Source organism: Coenobita brevimanus, chromosome 92 (assembly GCF_032717465.1).
Source record: "Coenobita brevimanus isolate Jiangsu-jjx chromosome 92, ASM3271746v2, whole genome shotgun sequence".
Taxonomy (NCBI): domain Eukaryota; kingdom Metazoa; phylum Arthropoda; class Malacostraca; order Decapoda; family Coenobitidae; genus Coenobita; species Coenobita brevimanus.
The window spans coordinates 762089-776889 of NC_137045.1; positions in this window are offsets into that span (position 1 = coordinate 762089).

Below are 14801 nucleotides of genomic sequence, written 5' to 3' on the forward strand. Positions count from 1 at the left end.
ACCCGGAACAACCTCCCCCCCCACTTCCCCCGCAGCGGATGTGCGAGCAGACTGTTAATGGAACTTTACTTAAAAGTGACTATCTGCAGCGATAAGTAAGTTAATTATGCTTTGTTAATTCGCAGTTTGAAAATTCCTGGTATACTGAGATAATCTGGTATGAATGGCATTGTGTATAAGCAGCATTCAGTGTATAATGAGTTGGTACTTCATGCAAACTTCAGGACTGGAATATTTTGAGGTGGTAGTGTCCTCGCGTCATTCACAGCCTGTCCAGTTGGTGAATATAAATTAGTTTCTTCACTGTCTCTAGGTTCATGGCCAGCTTAGAATTAGTCTTAGAAGCAAGCTGTGATCTGGTTCTTGCTGGTGGCTCTCAGGGTGTAAGTTATGTGCAGGGGACTCCTATGCTGTACAGAAACACACACACACACACACACACACACACACACACACACACACACACACACACACACACACACACACACACACACACACACACACACACACAGGGAGAGAGAGAGAGAACTTACACAGAACGCTTCCGGTCACTGTCCTTTCCAAAACACACCTATACGTATCCCAAAACATACATCTATAAATCTCCCTCAACCCTTACACCTTGAGGAGCGATTCATCTATTTTAACATGACTGACTCCAGATGACTTTACTGCCCAGTGAAAAACCCAGCGAGACAGCAAGGTTGAAATACGACACTGTGACCCTTTTGTTTGTACGTAGATAAGGTGCATCCGCCTCCCGCTGCCTGTGTTCATCTCAGTACTGTCTATGTGGCGATTCATGTCTTGTTTAATTCTGACTAAAACTACTTTGAAGGGATTAGAAACAATGCCGTTTATAATACATGTTCAGTGAAAATGGAGTAAATTTAGTACAATCGGGGACAGAAGTTCTGATAAATTTACTACTAGGTCTGTTTCACACTATGAGCATGTCCTTCCCTTTCCTCCCTGACGCATCATATCAAAGGGAAGAGAAATATTCAAAGCCTCTCTCTAGGAATATTAGCCAGCATAGGAAAGTGAAAAGTAGGTGAGGGGAAACACTGGATCCTCTTTTGTCCCCGCCTCTACTACCACATCGACACTGCCCTCTAATCACCCTTCAGCGCGTACTCATTTTGGTCAGACCCCGATTTCATGAAGTTACGACCGATTCCCTGTCATAACGAGGATTTGTTTTGTAGGAAGAACGAAAGACAAAGGAAGACTGCATTCACTCTCCTTTCTCTTTCCTGTGAAAAATGATTCTTGGTGACGAAGCGGAAATGACCGTAATTCTGACTCCGAGTCCAGAATGATGGATGCGAGTGTGTGTGTCGATTTGTAAGTGACAGTGGAGATATGTGATTTCCCCAGCCATATATTCTGCACATCACACCCAGTTATCCTGTGTTACTGCTACAAACTATGTCGGTATTAAAAGAATAGTATAAAAAAACAAGGGTGTGCTTTAAAATACTAAATCGCTAAGGAAAGGGTACCACGGAGCCTGCTATGCCAGTTAGAATCCGGCCTAGCATTGTACCACCACATCGTACCGTCTAGTACCGTGAGGTGTGGCGGCGGTGAGGGTGGTTACTTTGCCAAGCTCACGCTCATTTATCACGCTTTCCGGGTGCACTCTCACTAGCCGCAATGCAGGGCCAGGAGTGCGTGCGATTAAGGTTTCTGTCATTAATAATTTTGCCTTGAAACTAAGGAGTGACTTGCCGTGTGTGTGTGTGTGTATGTGTGTGTGTGAGAGAGAGAGAGAGAGAGAGAGAGAGAGAGCTACGGTACCTGCATTAGAGACGTTAGGCCAAATGGAATTTAATTAAAGCCATGAAAACGAATTTCATTTCCCCTTCCCCCCACACACACACACCAGCACAAGGAAAACTAATTTCATTTACAGTTCTCCGTGGGGAACAAAAGGAATGTATTATTACTTCATTTATTTTTTAACTGAACATTATACTAACCCCTTCAATACAAATACTTTTTTTTTGTACTCGTGTATTTTTGTTACTACTAGACGATTCGACTCAACTTAGGAGAGACCCTGGTAATAAAGGGTTTAGTGAAGGTTATATGAAGCCATGCCATTTCTCAAGGTTAGCATATAGTAAAGATAATCGTTAACAGATAGGAAGAGTAAAGATGACGTCCGCGGCCTAAAGGGGTTGATGGACTAAGATTTCTAGTGAGCAGAAGGGCGTTCATAAGGAAGGATATGGGAACATAAAGGGAGAAGGAGGCCGAAGGAGAGTACTAGAACGTAAATGATCGTAAGACTGAACAACGAATGTGAGGTGAAGGTTGATGAGAGAAGGTTAGGAGGGGGTCAAGGAAGGTGACGAAAGCTCAAGGAAAGGAAATGAGGGGAAGAGTGTGAGGTGCAAGAAGAGAGGAAAGGCTGTGTCGAAACTTAGACGGGAAACTGAGGCAGGAAACAAAGAATCAAGGAAAAGTGAGGTAGGGAAGAGTGTTAGGAGTGGGGGAAGGCTAGAGGACTGAGTAGGAGAAAGAAGAATGAGGAAGGTAACAAGGATTCAAAGGAAAGGAATGTAGAGAAGACAGAGTGTGGGCAGAGGGGAGAGGACTGAGGAGGAGAAGGAAAAATGAAGAAGGTAACAGAGATTTAGCGAAAAGGGGTGAAGGTTCCGTGGATGAAGGGGTGAAAGGGTGTTAGGTGGAAGGAGGGAGACGGGAATTGTATAAGAGCATTGGGGTGAGGCGGTGCGGTGACGAGAACTCACGAGAATTTGAGTCCTATTTATAAACTCACTTAAACTTAATTTGTTTATAATATTGGTGAGGTAATTTCGTGCTGAGCTTTCCTTCTCCTTCCTAGAAAAAAAAATAAATATTAAGACGGAACTGATCAAGGTTTGTGCAAGAGCGAGATACATGGGTTGATTTTGCGGTCTTTTTGCTTTGTCGCTTCTGTGGAATTACGACAGGGAATAAAACGTTAGGTTTGTGAATCAATTTGCAAGATGGAAAGTAAGATGTATGAAAAGGATATATGAAAACACACACACACGTACAGAATGAGAGAGAGAGAGAGAGAGAGAGAGAGAGAGAGAGTGCTAACATATCCACTCCTTTATCCAACACATCGACAATATTCATTTGTTCCTAAATAAATTGAGGAAGGAGCGATGTTTCCCCTACCGAGGGGGGACAAGGCAGTGTCATGAGGCCTGTGTTGCAAGCCAGTCGCTGTTGCAGGGGAGGCGTGAGGTTGCACAAGGTCACGCTTATGGAATCAGCTGTGTGTGTGTGTGTTAGAGTGTAAGTGAGAATATGTGAAAGTGTTTTTGAGAGAGAGAGAGAGAGTAAAGTATCAGTCCAGCAGCCACTGTTATTCCCTGTCACGTCCTCACAATATTCCCATGTAGGTGATGACGTGGCTCAGTTGGTGCCTTATCACTGCCTCAGATTATGGCCAATTATCATGATAATTAATAAAGTCCTTGAGTGACATAGGCAGCTAATTAAACTCGCCTTATAACTAAAATAATAACAAATAATTAACTGAGACTAGCCAGATTTTATCTCCAAGAACACGAGGATATAAATGACGACCAACGAAGATGATAATTTGACTCTTTAGTTCACTGAAAACGAGAAGGTACAACACTACTTTGATTTAGCAAGTTATGGTGTTGGTTATAGTGGTAGTTGTGGTGCTGATGAGTTGCGTTGATGATAGTGGTGGTTGTGGGGTTAATGATAGTGGTACTTGTATTGGTGATGGTGGTGGTGGTTGTATTGATGATGGTGGTAGCTGTGGTGTTTACGATAGTGGTAGTTCTGATGCTGATGATAGTTGTTGTTGTGTTGATGATAGCGATAGTTGTGGTGTTGATAGTGGTAGTTGTGGTACTGATGATGTGGTAGTTGTGACATTGATGGGTGATAGTTGTGTTATTTACTGTTATGGTAACTGAGTTATCGAGGGTGATAAGAACGGCAATTGTATGGAAGACAGTAGTGGTAGATGTGGCGTTGACAGGTGTGGTAGTTGTGGTGTTCAGAATGATAAAGATGGCAGTTGTATAAAGGTGAGTAGTGGTTGTTGTGGTGCAGAGAGTGACAGTAATGGCAGGTTGTTTATGATAGGAGTGGCAGTTGTGGTGTTCATGAGCTTGAATTTAGTAACTGTTATGTAGTCCACAAGCGAGCACCGAAACTAACTTTAATCCCTTCACCACGAGAGGCCGTCTCTAAGTGGAGTCCATTCGTTTGGCGGCAGGGCGAATGAATTGAGATGGACATTGTACTGAAGAAGAGGTTAATGGAGTCTTTCTAACCCTTTCACTACGGAAGATCCTTAAGTCGTCTCTAAACCGAGGGTTTTCTGTTGCAGTCCCCGTGATATCGAGAGTTCCATCGCGAGATCAGTAATACCATAACGCGTCGGGACTGGGTAGACTAGTTCCGGGCCCCTACGCTCGTGAGGGAAAAAACAAAAAACAGATTCTTTCCAAGCGTCTGTCAAAGCAACCATCATTCCCCAAATAAGTCAGTACAGCAACGCAAGAAGGGTCTGCCACTGTGTTTTTTCGCTGGCTCAAGGGTACGTGAGAGCTTCATGGACGCATAGTTTGTGATAATAACTGCAAGAAGAAAATAAATGAACAAAATGGAGAAATCTTTGGCCTTGTTTATGAGTATGTCACACGCACACACACACACACACACACACACACACACACACACACACACACACACACACACACACACACACACACACACACACACACACACACACACACACACACACAGACTGGATGTGTGGGTGTGGGTGGGTGAGGAGCTGAAAGGAAAGTTGATTTACTACCCTGAAACAACAGCTGTATAGAATTAAACGTATGTTATTCGTTACCCTGTTAATTTTTCTCACTTACTGTCCTGGACTCCTATAACAGACCTTAGATGAGCAAAATATACAATTCTCATTTATTCTTAGGCTAAAATTCCCCCTTTCCTGGTTGAATGCACAGTTCTAGCGGGACATTAACACTACATTATGGTGCTAATCACAAAGAAGTGCCGTGGGAAGAGCGTAGAGAAGCAGTATTGTCTTTCTGCCATTGAGCTATGTTAATTAATCTTCAAAAGGACGATCACGTGAGCCAAATTGGTGTGAAACAACTGTAGCCTTGAAAGGAGAGAAAAAATGTGAGAGTGAGAGTGGAGTGTGTGTGTGTGTGTGTGTGTGTGTGTGTGTGTAGTTAAGTAGGAGATGGTCCGTAAAGATGGTTGCATGATAGTAGTTGTGGTGGTGTAATGGTGATGTATGGTATTTAAGGTGATGGTGTGTTGGTGATGGTTGCGGTGGTGGTAGTTGTGGGGTTGACTGTGGTAGTGGCGTCTTGGTGTTGATGAAGTTAGTAGTAGTTGTGGTGATGATGGTTGTAGTATATGTGGTGTTGATGGTAGTTGTGGTGTTGTTGATAGTAGTTGTAAATGTGATGGTAGTGGTACTTGTGGTAGTGATAATGGTATTGGTAGCTATAGCCTTGATGATAATGGTATGTGTGGTAATGATCAGCACAGTGGTAGTTGTGGTGTTGATTATCGTAGTGGTACTTGTCGTTGGTAGCAGGGGATGTTGTGGTGTTAATGACAGTGGTGGTGGTGATGGTGGTAGTTGTGGTAGCTAGTACTGTAGTGAGAAATGGTGGTACCAGGTGTTGGTGGTGGTTGTAGTGGTGTTGATAGTTGTGGTTGGTGGTAGTGGGGGCCTGGTAGTGTTGTCTGTGATGATGACTCCTGTGAAAATTATTGCTTAGACGAAATTATAGGTGAGGTGATGATAAATGATGGTATTTCTTGGATCGTCCAACCATCAAGGGCGAGGAAAAGTGAGATAGATAGATAGATAGATAGATAGATAGATTCCTGCAGTCCACCATCCTCCTTTCAGAGGATAAAGAAACTGCTAAGAGACATTCGTATATCCGGCCTACCACCACAGGGAGGCTTCCCTCACACTGAGGCTGAAGTAAAATATTAGTACTGAGACAGAAGGCCTTGGTAGAGTGTGCAAGAGAGAAAGTGAAAATGTACGGGTGGTGAGGGAAATTAGGGGTGCATTGAGGAAGGACTTTATCAAGGTTCTTTACTGTAAGTTTCCCTGTGGATTACACCTCTTCTTTATTGATAGTAACTTATGGCATTGATGACGTCACGTGTAATACGGCGTCAAAACGGACCAGTGTGAACCGGATTTGAGTGACGTAGTACCAGTCATGTCACGGTGTCAGGGGCGTCGTGGTTTATGGTCACCCAGTCATTCGTTTTCTTCAAGAATAATCGCAATATGAGGAGATCTATGTTTTAGTCAGTCCAGTAGGCTAGTCAGACGTGATGACTTCAGAGAGGCATCAGTGCCCTTTTAAGGACGGGTTCACAAAATTAGCTGCAGTGTTTACGGAGGCTTCAAGGCAGTAGTGTCCTCGCTAGTCACGAGTGCAAAGGTAATAGCAGGGTTAAGGAAACGAGAAGAATTAGAGACATTTTGCTTGTTCGTGTCAGTATGGTTTATTAAGCTGAACAAATTATTAATTGCTGTGGTTCTGTTCCGTACGTTTAACAGTTACGTTCATAAATTGTCTATTTTAAGACAATGGGCAAGTTGGGCAATATGAAATCTGTGACAGCGAGAGAGAGAGAGAGAGAGAGTGTGTGTGTGTGTGTGTGTGTGTGTGTGTGTGTGTGTGTGTGTGTGTGTGTGTGTGTGGTGTGCAGATGTGTGCATGGTGGGGTGTGTGAGGTGTGGTGGAGCGTGGGAGTCTGCAGCGGGGTGGCACCATGTGGTCTACTGCTGCCTTTGTTTTCACGGCAGCAAGTCATCAACATTGGTGAACTGACTGCATGGGAAGTGACGCAAAGGTGATGGAACACAGACTCGGGGGGAGGGGGGGGTCGACCAGGGAAGATATTTGAAGGGAAAGATTGTTGGCCGTACCCTTAAACACAAATGAGTAGTCCCATATACCCTTGACCTATTACTCCATGAGGTACGGTCCACTGGCTTTAATAACAAAATGATTCAGCTGCATTGCGAACTCGCTTTATATTTTTATCATCTTAAAATAGATGTTATATAAATTATTTACATTACACCATGCATTCTACAGGTACAGGGCTACTTGTTACGAATAATTAAATATAAAGAGTGCGAAAGCCAGAGCATGCCTGCCCTTAAAAACGTTGGAACAACCCTTACAGATGAAGGGAAATCTTACCCCACTTAAACCTTGAGCATATCGTTTTGATAAAGGGTCCACAAGGAAGGTCCTGCATTAGCTTCCAGAATACGGTTGTGAGGCCCAGGAAGAGGAGGGTACTGCATGAGGGAGAGAAGGAAGAAAGTAATGGAAGGAAGATGAAGAAGGAAAAAGGGATGTGAAGGAGAGGGAGGATAAGTATGAGAGAGAGAGAGAGAGAGAGAGAGAGAGAGAGAGAGAGAGAGAGGGAGGGAGGGTGGGGGAAGGGAATGTGTGCATGAAACAAAACTCATGGATAGTACAGGAAAAAAGAGAGTGAGAGACATGCGCATGAGGGAGCGAAGTAAATGTGTTAGGGAGAGAGGGGAGAGAAAGTACAAGGGAGAGAGAGAGACGGGGAGGGGGGAGGAAGGAAGTGTGAGAGAGAGAGAGAGAGAGAGAGAGAGAGAGAGAGAGAGAGAGAGAGGAGGAGGAGGAGGAGATGAGGTGAAGGAAATGCTCTAAGGGAAGGAGTTAGGAAATGTGTGAGAGAGAAGGGAGGGGAGTGAAGGAAACGCTGGAGAGGTAAGGTGAGGCAAGGAAGGTGTGAGTGAGTCAGAGCAGAACCTTGGGAATGTTGCCTACAGGAAGGAGCGATCAGGCTGTGTCCTCATCTCTCTCGTGTGTGTGTATGTGTGTGTGTGTGTGAGAGAGAGAGAGAGAGAGACAGGGGGGGGGTAAAATTTGCCTTCATTAACTCAGTAAGGTCGTTTCATATTATATTTCAACCAACCATACCAAATCAAACAGCAGCAACTTAATCTCACATCACATCACGTCACCTTGCCTCACCTCACCTCACCTCACCTCACCTCACCTTACCTCACCTCACGTCACCTCACCTCACCAAACCCAATCTGCTTAATCTTACCAACCTAACATAGCATAACATAACGCAGCCTAATCTGACCTAGCGAGATTGACCAAGTAGACTACTGTTGGTAAATCTGCGTTTGTGATTTTGAGAAAGGCAGACACTGATCTTGACATTAACCTTCTCGGGTGCCACCTTCCCCCCCTCTCCCCCCTTCTACCCCCCCTGACCCTATACCCCCTCACCCCTCATCCCCTCCTAACCCCCCCCGACCCCCTCCCCTCCCTCTTACCCCCTATGATCATTAGCCCCGTGTCACGTAATGGAGGTCACAGGTCAAAGTTCACAGGGGCAGCGGTGGGAGTTTGGTAGTGATGTGTCGCTCGCTCTATGTGCTGCGGATTGGAGAGAGAGAGAGAGAGAGAGAGAGAGAGAGAGAGAGGAAAGTTCTGCGTTAAATGTTTTATTTCCACATCCTGCATTAATTTGGCGACGTGAGCACTTTCATGTTCCCCTATAATGACGATGATGATGATTTCAGCTTAATGTTTTGAGAGAGAGAGAGAGAGAGAGAGAGAGAGAGAGAGAGTGGCATGGTATTTAATGTCGCATTGTTTCATGTTTTCACTTCCTACTTCCTCCTTACCACTTACTCATCTCCCTCCACACCCCTCCCCTCACTCCCACTTCCTCACCCTTCACTCCCACACCCACACCCCTCACTCACACCTTACTCCTCGATCCTACTCTTCCGTCTGCCTCTGTCTGTAACCTCATCATTATGAGAAGTGTGACTGTCAGCTGAACGTAATGGTGTGGAAGGAAGGATGATGAAGGTGGAAAGGGTATGCGTTGGTTAATAATTCGGTAAATGTCGTTGACAGGAAATTACACCTGGATTCCGCTCCTTTTGTTGGTGGTAGTCTTGCTTCTGCTTCCACTGATAAAGCTAATGCTACTACTACTACTGCTACTATTTATTATTATTATTATTATTATTATTATTATTATTATAGTGAAAGTATAGTGAAAATATAAGGAACAGCAGCGGCGGCGTCTGCGGCTTGCACCAGCCATGTCCCTGCCAATAGTATTATTTCCGAGTGCGTGAAGCGTGAAATGAATTCCTTACGTTTGGGTGGTAAATTGTGGAACACCTATGATTGTTGGGTGTGATTAGCCTGCATCCCACATTACCCGGTGTTGTTAGCATCGATGCAGAAAGGTCCGACATGGTTCAGAAATTACAGTATAAGGCAATACCCGGGCCGTGTGTACACTCTGGCGCACTCAGTTGTCAGCTGCTTAAGACCATATTCTCGTCAGTTTAGCAGGCTTTCTTGCACCTCTTCATTAACGACGTATTTTGCATATTGCTGTGTATTATCATATTATCTTCTTGTATGTTATGCGTTTTTCATATATTGACATCAATGATAATGTCACATGTCAACAAAAAAGGACAAAATATAACATATTAATGTGACCTCAAGCATAAGGGACTGAATAGAGAAGTTGCTAGAGATCGAGCAGCGTGGAGAGCCTTTATTAGACAACCAAAGCCGACGCATGCACTCATGTTGAAGCCTTTGCAAACGAAATAAAATAATTGACATTGGTAGCATAAATAACATATAAAATTATATTACTGTCCTCTATGGTGATATAAAGCAGCAATAAAAAGATGTTGGGAATCTCCTTAGCCAACGAGTCAAGCTAAAAACCTTCGTGACAGAGACAAGGCAAGCACCAGACCACACACGCAACCATTCCTTAGGGTCATGACAGTTGCTGTGTGTGTGTGTGTGTGTGTGTGTGTGTGTGTGTGAGGGGGGGGCGAAGAAATAGATACGTCGTAGAGTTGAAAGTTGACTGCTATAAAATACCAAAGCAATTAGGTCTTAGAGAGAGAGAGAGAGAGAGAGAGAGAGAGAGAGAGAGAGAAATGGCGGCATGACAGTAGGCAACCAGGCGGGGAAAGGAACTTCCTGCCTGCCTAGGAGTTACCGGATGTGCGTCAGGTTGGTGAACTTCCCCCTCACCTCCCTCCCCCTCGCCCCTCTCTCTCCTCCCACCCCCTCTCCCCTCTCTCTCCTCCCACCCCCTCTTCCATGTCTCCCCTTCCATGCTGTCTCCCCTCTCCCCGATCCTTCTCTCTCTCTCTCTCCCTTCGTTTTTCTGCCATAATTCTCGTGCATTCAGTGGGTATTATTCTAAGCCTTCTTCCCATTCTTCCTTCTCCCCTTCCGATTTCTTCTCTCCTCTCCCCATTTCTTCCTTCCTCCCTTCCATCTCTTGTCCTTTCCCTCCTCCCCACTATTCTTTTTCCTTAACCCCAACCTCTCCATTCTTACTCCAATTCCTCTCTCCCTCCCTGTCCATTCCTAAACATCCCCCCCTCCCTATCCCTACCCATTCTCTCTCTCTCTCTCTCTCTCTCTCTCTCTCTCTCTCTCCCAGGTTTCCACAGGACTGTCTGGCGGCGTGTGAACAAGCCGGGAAGACCTTTAACCCCTTCACTACGAGGACGGTTTATTTGGCTTTAAATCCTCTACCTACAGATGATTTTATTTAGCTTAAAAAATAAAACTCTAGCGTAGGTGAATGAGATGTTTTAATACCATCAGGATCATGAAGTTCTGTTTGGTTTCTTGTTGTCACTCCCAGACGATTTTTTTTAATGCTTAGTAGGTCCTGCATTGGAAGGAGGGGTTAATGAAGACTGTAATTAACTCTTCCAGGCCATTCTTCCTTCCTTACCTGAACCTAATATTTTGAAGGCGAGAAGAGTGAAAGAAAATGCGATTTGATTAACTCCTTGACACAGGTTTTTATTATGCCTCAGCCTTCCTGTGGTGGAGGAGGCTTTAGGTGATTGGTCTGCATTGGGTCTGCCCGGCCGTGCGTGCGTGGTTGTGTGCGTGCGTGCGTGCGTGGGTTCGTGCGTCCGTCACACTCTTGTGGGCACGATATCTCCTGAACCCAATGACGGATTTCCACCACTTTTGTCAGTGATGCAGTATGAGGAGATTATGAACTGATTAGGTCAGCTAGGTCAAAGGTCAAGGTTATATGGGCTTAGCTTAGTTTGTTCTTGTGGCAGCTATATCTCCTCGACCCTTAGACGGATTTACGCCAAACTTATATATATATATATATATATATATATATATATATATATATATATATATATATATATATATATATATATATATATATATATATATATAAGTGTATTCCTTGTCATGTGTATCTCCATACATATTTCGTTCATCATGTAATTCAAGATAAAGTATTCTAAGTTTAGAAATTCATACTGTTTTTTTTTCTTACAGGTGAGCGAGACTGAAGGTGAGATGACGTGCTTTTATTGTTTACCTTGCTACCTCCAGACGGTCTTTATCAACTTAGGACAGATTTCTCTTCCTGAAGGAGTTAATGAAGGCTGTAGCTACCCCTTCAGCCAGATGGAAAAGTCTCTCTTAAGCTGAATGGAGTCGTTTTAAGGTAGCAAGAGTAACATCAATGAAACGTCTTTTAGTGAAGTCGTTAATTAGGTGGCACAGGTAAGATTAATCAGAAAGCACAGGTAAGGTTATAAAGAGGTACAGGAAACGTTAATTAATAGGAACAGGAAAGTTTAAGACATTGGTAAGGTTAATTAGGAGGCCCATTTAAGGTTCATTATTAAGCACAGGTAAGGTGGTTAATGAGGCACAGGTAGGGTTAATAAGGAGCCACAAGAAAGACTAATTAGAAGATACGAGAAAGTTAATTAGCAGGCACAAGGAATATTTATCAGAAGGCACTGGTAAGAATTCATTTGTTTTTCCTTCCTCTGTTCTGTTATTAAAAAAAATATATATATGAGGTAGCGGTTAGGATGATTAGGAGAGACAGGTAGGGATAATCAGTAGGAGCAGGTAAGGTCAATTAGGATGCACAGGTAAAGTTAAGAGATATAGGTAGGGTGAATTCCTCTTTGTAATATTCTTCGTTTTCTTCTCATCTTCTTGGCCATTTCCATCACCCATCCTTCCTCTCGCTGTTAATTAACCTCTTCCTGTCTTCATTTTGGCTAATTCCTATTCTTTCTTCCTCTTAATTGTTTTCATCTCCCTCTTTAATTGTCTTCCTCTTCCTCTTTTAATCTTAGTCATTCCTTACTCCCTTCTTTCATCTTCTTCTGAATTATCTTCCTCTTCTCATCTTGGTCATTTACTCCCTCCTTATCCCTCCGCTTAATTGTTATCATCCATTTCCTGTCGTCATCCTTGTCACTTCCTTCCTCCTCTTCCTTCCTGTCAGCATCGTGTTCCTGTACTCTTCCCCTTCCTTCATCTCCAGACACCCCTTCCCCCTCCCCTCCTCCTCTTCCCGCCCCCCAGCACTAAGGCGGGTCACTGGGGGCGCGTCCTTGGCCCCTCCCTCCCCTCTTCTTCATCTCCTCTACCCCCCACCCACTTAACCCCTTCAACCCCACCACCCCCGGAAGCATTGGAGAGCATGTAAACAACAGCATCCAGCTAGCACCCCCCCCCCTCTCTCTCTCTCTCTCTCTCTCTCTCTCTCTCTCTCTCTCTGCCACTCCAGTGCCTAGGAAATACGCTTTATAGTATTGGTGTGGCTGGTGTGGAATTGTTGAATGTGAGGTGGCAGCAATCGTCTGCAGGAACGTGACGCCATGGCAGTGTTGAGAGTTTACCTGATTGCTGTCTTGTACTATCACCTCATTCCCACACTATCGCCACTTTAACATGCCTGATAACACAGCACACATCACCACACCTCCCGACATCGTTTTATATAGATAGATAGATAGATATAGATATATGTATATAATTGTGTGTTTGTGTGTGTAGTGGTGTATAATGTCCGAGATATTTGTTATCATAAAAGGGGATCGTATTAGTTGGATGAATAATGTACGATGGTGCAAACTTTTTTTTTACACTGTCCTCAACACACTGGCTCTGGCAGTTGTATATGAAGCACTTCTATATAGATAAATAAACTGTACCGATAGCCCGGCATGTGAGGTAGAGCAGGATTCCAGGGACATGAATGCCGTGTGAATGAGCATCTGGCCTAATTTACTGGGCGTCTGGTGAGAGCTGTGCCACTTTAGTACTGTATTGTTTTTGTGGAGTTTTCTGTGTGTGTGGATACGGTTATGTTGGAAGGTGACAGATGTAGGTGCCGGGGATGTATAGGGTTGGGGTTAGTCACAGTACACGACACCCTTTCACGTTTGTTAGGGCCCAGACACTCGTTGAAATTGTGGTAGTAGGAAAGTTTCGTGTTTTCCTAGTGTAAGTAGGAATGTCGGACATACCACAGCCTTTTCCTGTTTCGTTTAACACAAGTAACGGAAATTATTGTGTAGATTCGTTTTGTCAAAGAAATAAGGGAAAATATTGTTTTGTTTCTTGCGCATATACAAGAGAGAGAGAGAGAGAGAGGGGGGGGGACGGAAAGAGGCAGTGGAGAGGGATATGGGTGAGAGTGGTGTGGGATGGAGGGGGTAGCTTGACGGAGGAGCACAGGGCGATGTGAAGGCACCAGGTTGAAGACAGACATAATATGCAGTTTATATCGGTAGTAGAGAGAGAATAACACAAAGATCTATCAGGGCGCAAAGGAAGGGATAACACACACAGCTATCAGGCGCAAAGGAAGTGTTACTACGAAGTCATGCATGCCTCCGAGAATACGGCTTTGTGTATGGGGTGGACGGATCTTGCTTTCGTCTCTTTTACTGGCCCCAGTGACACCAAGGGGCCCGTACACAGGATTCCCCAGGCAGTGACGGGCTGGGGAATTTGGGCAGGATGATGGTTGCGTAACAGCCTCTCAGGTTACGGTTGACTAAGCTGTGTTTGGGGTGAAGTAGATTAGCTTTGGTTGGGTTAGGAGAAAACATACGCGTAGATGTAATTAGGTTTGGTTTACCGTAGTTAGGTTAAGGTAAGGTAGGTTGGCTTGATTTAGGCTGGATCAGAGTAGGTTCATTTTGGTTGCAGTAGGGCAGGGTCGAAACTAGAATAGGTTAGGTAAGCTTGAATTTGGTTGGGTCTGATTTGGGAAGGTAGATGTCAATAGGTCGAGTTAAAATTAGATTAAACTAGGAAAATGCAGGGGATGGTATGAGTATGCTAGAGGAATGTACGTTACCTTTCCTAACGTAGCTTGACTTGGGTAAGGTTCCGTTAGGGCAGTTCAGGTGATATAAGGTTAAGTTAGGCTAGATTTAGTGAGCTTAGAGTATACTTAGATTGGGACCTATTTAAACTCTCTGACCCGTGTCCATATCTGAATATTCTGTACCGAGGGACGACGTATTGCGTGGGTGGAGTGAGATTATGATAAGAAGAGAGGGAGAGAGAGAGAGAGAGAAACACGACTCCTTGAAGTTTTCATACCGTTACTCTCACTATTCCTCCTGTTATCACCACATTACTTTACTTGGCCTTATCGCAGGGTGTTATTGTCAAGCCTGTTTGGGCGTCTGTTATCTGGACTCGGTTATCAGCCAATATTGTCCGAGTGATCCACAGGTTTATGGCTAATTTAGTGGCCAAACACTGGAGAAGTGGCGTGGAAGTCATGTATTTTCTTAACGCTCATGATGTCTTCTCATGTAATTTTTTCTAGCTGATTTAAGACGTTGTATTCAGTTAACAGCGAATGACAGGATGCTG